Source organism: Corvus brachyrhynchos, unplaced genomic scaffold (assembly GCF_000691975.1).
Source record: "Corvus brachyrhynchos isolate BGI_N302 unplaced genomic scaffold, ASM69197v1 scaffold96, whole genome shotgun sequence".
Classification (NCBI taxonomy): domain Eukaryota; kingdom Metazoa; phylum Chordata; class Aves; order Passeriformes; family Corvidae; genus Corvus; species Corvus brachyrhynchos.
The window spans coordinates 251,049-258,884 of NW_008238370.1; the positions used below are offsets into that span (position 1 = coordinate 251,049).

At 56.6% G+C, this 7,836-nt stretch overlaps 1 protein-coding gene and 1 long non-coding RNA gene across 3 annotated transcripts in view; both read right to left on the bottom strand.

Moving 5' to 3' along the window:
* The window catches only part of LOC103616996 (acid-sensing ion channel 2), a 393,907-nt gene that overhangs the window by 48,168 nt on the left and 337,903 nt on the right, over window positions 1-7,836 (bottom strand). The gene's annotated exons all lie outside the window — the stretch shown is intronic.
* LOC108447152 overlaps window positions 2,886-7,836 on the bottom strand; it is a 13,758-nt gene continuing 8,807 nt past the window's right edge. The window contains exon 2 of the long non-coding RNA XR_001862557.1: window positions 2,886-3,972. This is a non-coding gene — a long non-coding RNA (uncharacterized LOC108447152). The remainder of the gene's footprint in view (window positions 3,973-7,836) is intronic.

The window sequence follows — 7,836 nt, forward strand, 5'->3', positions numbered from 1 at the left end:
TCTCCATCCCAACCCCCCTGGAACAGCTCCAGCCGCTCCCTGGCTCCTGACCCCGCTCACCGGGAGCAGAGATCGGAACTGGAGGAGCCTCCCCCGAATCTCCTCTGAGGAGTTGGATCCCACTGACAAAACCCCTTTCGTGTCCCCCTGAAATATCCAACGTGAGCCTAAAGCCCCAAAATTCCCATTCATCTCCACCCTCTGCCCCAGACTCCTCCAGGACCTTGGGGATGTCCCTCTGTCCCCACCAGAGCAGCAAATCCCGGGATCACCCAGCTCTGGCTGCGCCTCAGAGCTTCCCATTCCCATCAAAAGCTCAAATCCCAAATCCCTTCTCAAGGGATGTAAAAATAGCTCAGCCCTCAGCCCTGCCTGAGCTGTTCCCACACAGCAGCGATGTTTGGGATGCTGCTCCTTCCCGGGTCCCAGCCTGGACCAGACTCCAGGGAGTGACCACCCCCCACAGCCAGGGAAGGTTTGTAGGGACTAAATCCATCCCTGCCCTCCCTGGAGGAAAAGGAGAGGGTGGGAAGGGTTGGATGGGATGGAAGGACCCCGGGCTCGTGGCTGCTCTGAGGTCCTGATGCAGGGTGGGAAAGCGATCATGGATCAGGATGGGGTGGGACAGGGAATGGGATCATGGATCAGGCAGGGCTGGATGATGCCAAAGAAAAACAAGGAAAAGCTCCAGCATCCCAAAAGCCAAATCTGAGTTGGGAATAGCTGGAAAATGAGAAGTGACAGAGCCCGAGACATTCTCTGGAATGGGGGAGTCAAGGACGCTGCAGGATGGGCTCAGCACTGAACTCCCCAAGGAACTTCCAATCCCATTCCAGGATGAACAGCCAGGATTTTCAGGAAAAATCCCACTTCTTCTGCCCAACTTTTTGCCCAGAAGATCCCAAGATGTGCATTCCCCTCCTGCTCCAGGGGCGCTTTCAGGAGCAGCTCCCTGGTTTTTCCCTGAGCCCCTGCCTGGATGAACTCGGTGCCTCAGCCGGAAAAAACGCCAGGAATTTGGAGTGATGGATAAAGTGCATTAACCTGGGAGTGAACCCTCCCCTGCAGGGCTGCCGTGGCCACGCTCAGCCTGGAATTCTCATGGAACAAGGAGAAAGCTCCAACTCCAGGGAGCCTTTAATGGGCTCTGAGGAGCTCCTGGGAACCCTGACAGCGCTCCCCACTCCCGGCAGGAACTAAAACACTGGGATCAAAATAAAGCACAGGATTGGCTGTGGGTGGGGAGAGAATCGGAGCTGAAAATGGAACAATAATAACGATAATAATAATAATAATAATGATAATAATAATAATAATATAATGTTGTTGTTGTTGTTGTTGTTGTTGTCACCAGGCCCTGAAAAATTCCCACAAGGAATGAGGCTGCTCCAGGGCATCCCTGGGCTCCTCCTTTATCCAGGTCACTGTGGAGCCATCCCTGGGTTTAATCCCAGTTTAAAACCAGGGAAACCATTGGGAAATGCAGTTGCTGAGCCAGGAGCTGGGGATCCATGAGGGCAGGAGCAGAACATTCCATATCAGCATTCCCAGCCTCTCCAAGAGCTGCTCCACAAGGGCAGGGAGAGCTCTCCTGGATGCTGCACTGGCTTTTCCAGCAGCAAAAGCAGCTGGCCAGAAATGCCAGGATCAAGTTTAATAAGGTTTAATCCAGCCCAGGCACCGCGGAGTTTCCAGAGCGAAGTTTCCATGGATTTCTCCGTGTGCTCCGTGCGGAATCACGGCATGGATGAGGTAATTCCAGCCAAACCTGATCCCAGCAAAACCCAGCTCCAAAAGGACTCACTTCCAGGGCTGGATCCTGGGAGCATTCCCGGCTCATTCCCGGTGCGTGGGCAATGTCCCCCGAGGAGGACAAAGCTGGGATTGAGCCCACAAAGTCCCCTCTCCATCACCCCGAAGGGCACAGACATAAACTGGGAACAAACTGGATTTGGGGATGGAGGGGGGAGCTCGGCCCGAGCTGCTTAAACCCAGGCTCAGGTGGGGAGTGGGAATATTCCCAGTGCCGGAGCCAGGGATCTCCGGGACGATGGAAAAGCACCCGACAAAAGCAGGGGAGGGAAAAAAGGTGACGGATTTTGCCACGAGGGAGTCAAAAAAGATGGATTGGGGAGGGGAGGGGGAATCAAAGCTCCACCAAAAGACAGCAGGAGAGGAAGAGCCTCCCCCGGGAGCAGGGGATGACAGCAGGAGATGCTGGGAATGCCTGGGGGGAGGGAATTTTCCCCTGGGAATCGCTGCTGTCCCGGGCAGCTGGAGAGAAAAGCACGGGATACTTCAGAGAAGCTCTGGCTGGAGCAAAGGAATTTTCCTCCTTATTCCACAAAACCCCCTGGATCCTACAGGAGACGGAGACCCTCCAGGCCCAGCACTGAAGCTGAGAACAGCACTGAAAACCAGGGATTTCCCATGGATTTCCCATGGATTTCCCTTTTTTTTTCTCCTCCCTTGGAGGAGAGGGACAGGGAGGCACCTCCAGGGCCATCCCTGCTCCCATCACCACACATCCCTGATCCCCCAGAAGGAAAATCCCAGTGAAGGGCAGCTCCTCCCTCTCCCACCCCGGAGTTGTTTTTCTTGGATCCACACTCCATCTCCACCCCCCGGGCGAGCCATCCCGCCTGGAAATCCACACCAGCAACAGGAAAACAGAGGGAAAAGCTTTCCTCGCCCTCCCAGTTCCAGAGCTTTTCCTACAGAGCCCCATCTCCAGCTCCACAGCCTGGGGAGCATCCCAGGAATCCCGGAATTGGAATCCAAGGCTTCAAAGAGGATTTTTCTCCAATTCCACACTTTTTTTTCTGATGGTTTGGACAAAATCCAAGGAGACGGTGACCCAAGAAGAAAGGAGTGGGGTTTTTTTTGTTTTTTTTTTGGGGGGGGGAAACTCAGTAAGAATTTGGATTAAAAATTCCTGAGGGTGGGGGGGGGCTGGGCGAGGTGTCCCACGGGAAACGTGCTGCTGCATCCCTGGAGGAATTCAGGGATCCAGGGGAGCCTGGGGGGGATTTTCCCCCTGGGACAGGGAGGGAGCAGAGATCCCCCTCACAGAATTCCCTGCAGCTGGGACAGGGCCGGGGGAGCGCTGCGGGGATCCGGCAGCAAAGCTCCAGCGATCCTGTCGGGAAGGCCGAGCCAGCAGCTCCTTCCTGACGCTCCCTGTGCCTGCCAGGGCTCGGGCAGCGCTGGCCCCGGGCTCGCCATGGGAATTGTGTGACTCTGGGAGCGCCCGGGGCACCGAGCGAGACCCAGACAGGGAATGCTCCCCCTCATCCACCCCTGGCTGCAGCTCCAGAGGAGCAGAGCCCTTGGAAAACACTTCCCTGTCCAAATCCCAGAATTTGGGGATGTGACGCGAGCGAACCTCAGGGGTTGCAGCGTTATCAGCCCGAGCATCAATTAACGCTCATCAGCTTCCAGGGGGACAGGGAAGGAGCAGAATTCCTGCCAAAACCAGGGATAAGGGCACAGAACTTGGACACCACGGAGTGGCATCTGCAGAGCCTCGATGTCCCCTCAGCAGCCACATCCGAGGTCACCGAGGAGAAATTCCAGCAGCTGCCAAACCTCAGCCTCATTTATCCCTGGATTTATTCTTCCCTCAGGACATTCCCGCTGGACACATTTTTCAACTGATTTTTAATTTTTTTTTTTGCTTTCCCAAGGATTAATTGGCTCGGAGGGTCGCAGGCATCGCAGTTCGATGGGTTTGGGAAGGGAAGATGGATGAAACTCCACAGGAGCAGGGAGCGACAGGAGCTCTGGGCAAGAGCCACGATCCCATCTCCAGCTCCGCTTTCCTTTGGATTTTTAAGGAAGGGGCTCTTTCCACAAAGGCTCCTGGCAGGGGGGACAGCTCAGCCTGGCACCACATCCCGAATTCCCTCAGGTTTCAGCTGAGCCGGGGGTTTGAGCATTGAGGAATCTGCAGCAGGATTCGTGCTCAGGGTGCTGAGGAGAGCAAGGAGAGGCTGGATGAGCTCAGCCAGGCCCCGCCTGGGGCCCGGGGGCAGCGATGTCCCCTCTGTCCCTGTCCCCGGCACCCCAAAGCCCTGGCAGGGCACACACGGAGCCGCTCCACGTGGGATGGAAGTGTCCCAGGAATGGGAACGTTTGTGGCCTTCCAGGGCAGGGAATGGAGCTGGGAAGGGGCTGGAGAATTCCTGAGGGAGCTGGGAAAGGGGCTCAGGCTGGAGCAAAGGAGGCTCAGGGGGGACCTTGTGGCTCTGCACAAGTCCCTGACAGGAGGGGGCAGCCGGGGGGGTCGGGCTCTGCTCCCAGGGAACAGGGACAGGAGGAGAGGGAACGGCCTCAGGCTGGACCAGGGCAAACAGCCCCATCCAGGGTTCAGGTTGGGTATCCAGGAAAATCTGTTCCCTGAAAGTGCTGTCCAAAGGTGGAATCCCCATCCCCGGATTAAAATCCATGGGGATGTGGCCCTTGGGAACACGGTCAGGGCTGGCCTGGGCACTGCTGGCGATGGTTGGGTTCTAGGGTCTCAGAGGGCTTCTCCAACCTGAGCAATTCCACGATTCCAGAATATTCCTGGAATATTCCAATATTCCAATCCTGACCAGCCTCAGGCAGGAGAGCAAATCCCACGGGAAGGGTTGGGAGGACCATGAACACTTCCACAACCAAACCTTGGGGAGACAAATCCCTCAAATCCCTGACCTCCAGCTCAGCTTTAATAACCCAGCGACAAAATCCAGGGCAGGAGCCACGGCTCTGGAGAGGCTCAGGAATCTCCTCTGCCTGATGCCTTCAAAAACAACAACAACAACAACAACGCACTGCAAGTCTTCTCCAGGGCTGAAGAGCAGCACAAACTCCAAGATTCCAGGTCAGCCTTTCCCCACATCTGCTCAGGGCTCTCAAACCTATCCGGATTTATTTCCACCTGGAAAGAACTGGGAAAAATCCAGGCTCTGAACCAACAACCAGGACAAAACCCCTCCTTTCTGCCCAGAAAATCCCCCCAGCTCTGCTCGCCCTGCACATCCCGTTCTCCCAGGACCTGCTGTGCCATCCATGTTCCCTTAGGTTGGGCTGGAAAAAGACTCTGAGATCTTCAATGAACTCCCCTCCTGCCTGGGAGAAGGGAAAATTCAAGGCTAGAAATGTTCAACATTTTAAAAAATCCCCAAAGGATTATCTCTGTGAACCCCCAAAGGCTGTCCCTGTGAACCCCAAAGGCTGTCCCTGTGAAACCCAAAGGATTATCCCTATGAAACCCCAAAGGATTATCCCTGTGAACCCCAAAGGATTATCCCTGTGAACCCCAAAGGATTTATCCCTGTGAACCCCAAAGGATTTATCCCTGTGAACCCGAAGGATTATCCCTGTGAACCCCGAAGGCTGTCCCTGTGAACCCCGAAGGATTATCCCTGTGAATCCCAAAGGATATCCCTGTGTATGATGACCCCAAACGCAGCCAAACCCTCCACAGAGCACCGGGAAACGCCGCGAGCAGAGCGCTGGCGCTTCCCGCCCGTCAGTCCTGAACCCGCGCCCATTCCAGCCCTTTTCCCACCCAATTCCCACTAAAAATGCAGCGTTTGGGCGCTGAGCTCCCGCTGTTGTCACTCGCGCCCGTTCCAAGAGCTGCTAATTGCTGACAAGCTCATTACCAGATGAAAGCAGCAGGAGTGGAGCGCTGGAATGTTTTCCTGCCTGTCTGCAGAGGGAACAGCTGGCCCCAAACCTCCAGCACTAATCCCATTAAACTGGAGCAAAAAATCCCTCCAGCGATGAAAAAAAAGCCATTTTCCCTCCCAGATCGAATATCCACTCCTCCAAATCCATCAGCACTTGGTGGATTTCCAGCTGTTTCCCAGTTGTGCTCACGGGGAGGTGGAGATTCAGGAGCTGAGCCCAGCAGGGAGGGAGAAGGAAGAACAGGAGGAGGAAAAAGGGATGGGGGCAAGGTCACCTCGACGAGGGACTGGGATTCACTGGTGCCAGCTGCTCCTTTGGAGCCCTGTTATCCCAGCAAAGCCATCCCAGAAATCTGAGGAACGGGATGAAGGCTGGACTTGATCTTGGAAATCTCTTTCAGCCTTAAAGGTTCTGCAGTTTTCTTTCTTTCTGCAAATTCCCTCGCTCGGTCCCTGCTCTTGTTTTGCTCTGACACAGCCAGGGGGGTCCAGCCCGTCCCAAAGTCCCTCTGCCATGGCCAGGGAGGGAGAGGAGACAGAAACCATCCAAGGAACCCACCCAAAACTGCACCCAAACTGCACCCAAATCCATCCAACCCCACTCAAACCCCATCCAAACCCATCCAACCCCACCCAAACTGCACCCAAACCCCAGCCTGGTCCCTCCACCCTCGGGAAGGCCCCCGGAGCAGCTGCCCACCCGCTCTGTCCCTGCTGCCGCCCCGTCCCTGGGGAGCGGCACTTTGAGCCAGGCTCACACAGGAGGAGCCCAAGTCCAGCTCCTCCATCCCAAGGTCCAACAGCAAATCCAGGCAGAGATAACAAAAACCCCACCAGCAAATCCAGACCTGGCCACCCCAAGCAGGGCTGAGGCCTCTGCAGGATCCCTTCCCCTGCTCCACCCCAAGGGACTCTGCTGAGCCGGCACGGGAGCCCACAAAAGCCCTTCCCCTGCTCCATCACACCCTGAGCAATTTGGTTTTCCAAGTTCCTGGATCCTCCCTGCAGGGCTGCCTTTGACAGGATTTGTTCCTGTGAGGTTTGAGCTGCGTTAGGGTTGGGGTTGGGGTTTGAGCCAGGTCCTGCAGCCTCCAGCACCCCAAACCCTGCAGAGCAAGGACAGCCCGAACGCTCCCTCAGGGCTCCCCACGCTGCTGGGGCTGCAAAAACCCCCCAAAAGCACCAAATCTGCACCAGTTCCTACAGCACGGACAGCCAGAGGAAATCCCAAACAATTTACCCCGGAGGCAGAGCACGAACCCCGCACGGCTCATCCCAGCCTGTCCCAAAGCGGCAGCGAACCTCACCCAGGAGCTCCAGCAGCGGCTTCCCCGCTCCCATGGCTCCCCTGCTGCTGTTTGGGTTTGATTCGTCAGGAACCAGGAACTGGCAAACGAGCCCCGGCTGGAACGGCGGTTTGCCCCAGGAGGGCCGGATCCCATCCCCTGCTCCACTGGGATTCCCACAGGCCAACAGGAGCCGGGATTCGGGATCCAAAGGGGGTTGGGTGGGGTTTGGATGGATTTGGGGGCAGTTTGAGTGGGGTTTGGGTGGGGTTGGATGGGTTTGGGTGCAGTTTGGGTGGGGTTGGATGGATTTGGGTGGGGTTTGGATGGGGTTGGACACGTTTGGGTGGGGTTTGGATGGGGTTTGGGTGGGGTTTGGGTGGGGTTGGATGGGTTTGGGTGGGGTTTGGGTGCAGTCTGGGTGCAGTTTGGGTGGGGGAAGAATGGAGGGAAAAATGGGGTTTGGGTGGGGTTGGATGGGGTTGGATGGGTTTGGGTGCAGTTCAGGTGGGGTTGGGTGGGTTTGGGTTGGGTTTGGGTGCAGTCTGGGTGCAGTTTGGGTGGGGTTGGATGGGTTTGGGTGCAGTTCGGGTGGGGTTGGGTGGGTTTGGGTTGGGTTTGGGTGCAGTCTGGGTGCAGTTTGGGTGGGGTTGGATGGGTTTGGGTGCAGTTCGGGTGGGGTTGGGTGGGTTTGGGTTGGGTTTGGGTGCAGTCTGGGTGCAGTTTGGGTGGGGTTGGATGGGTTTGGGTGCAGTTTGGGTGAGGTTTGGGTGGGTTCCTTGGATGGTTTCTGTCTCCTGTCCTTCCCTGGCCGTGGCAGAGGGACTTTGGGGGCTGGACCCCCCTGGCTGTGCCAGAGCAGCCCAGAGAAA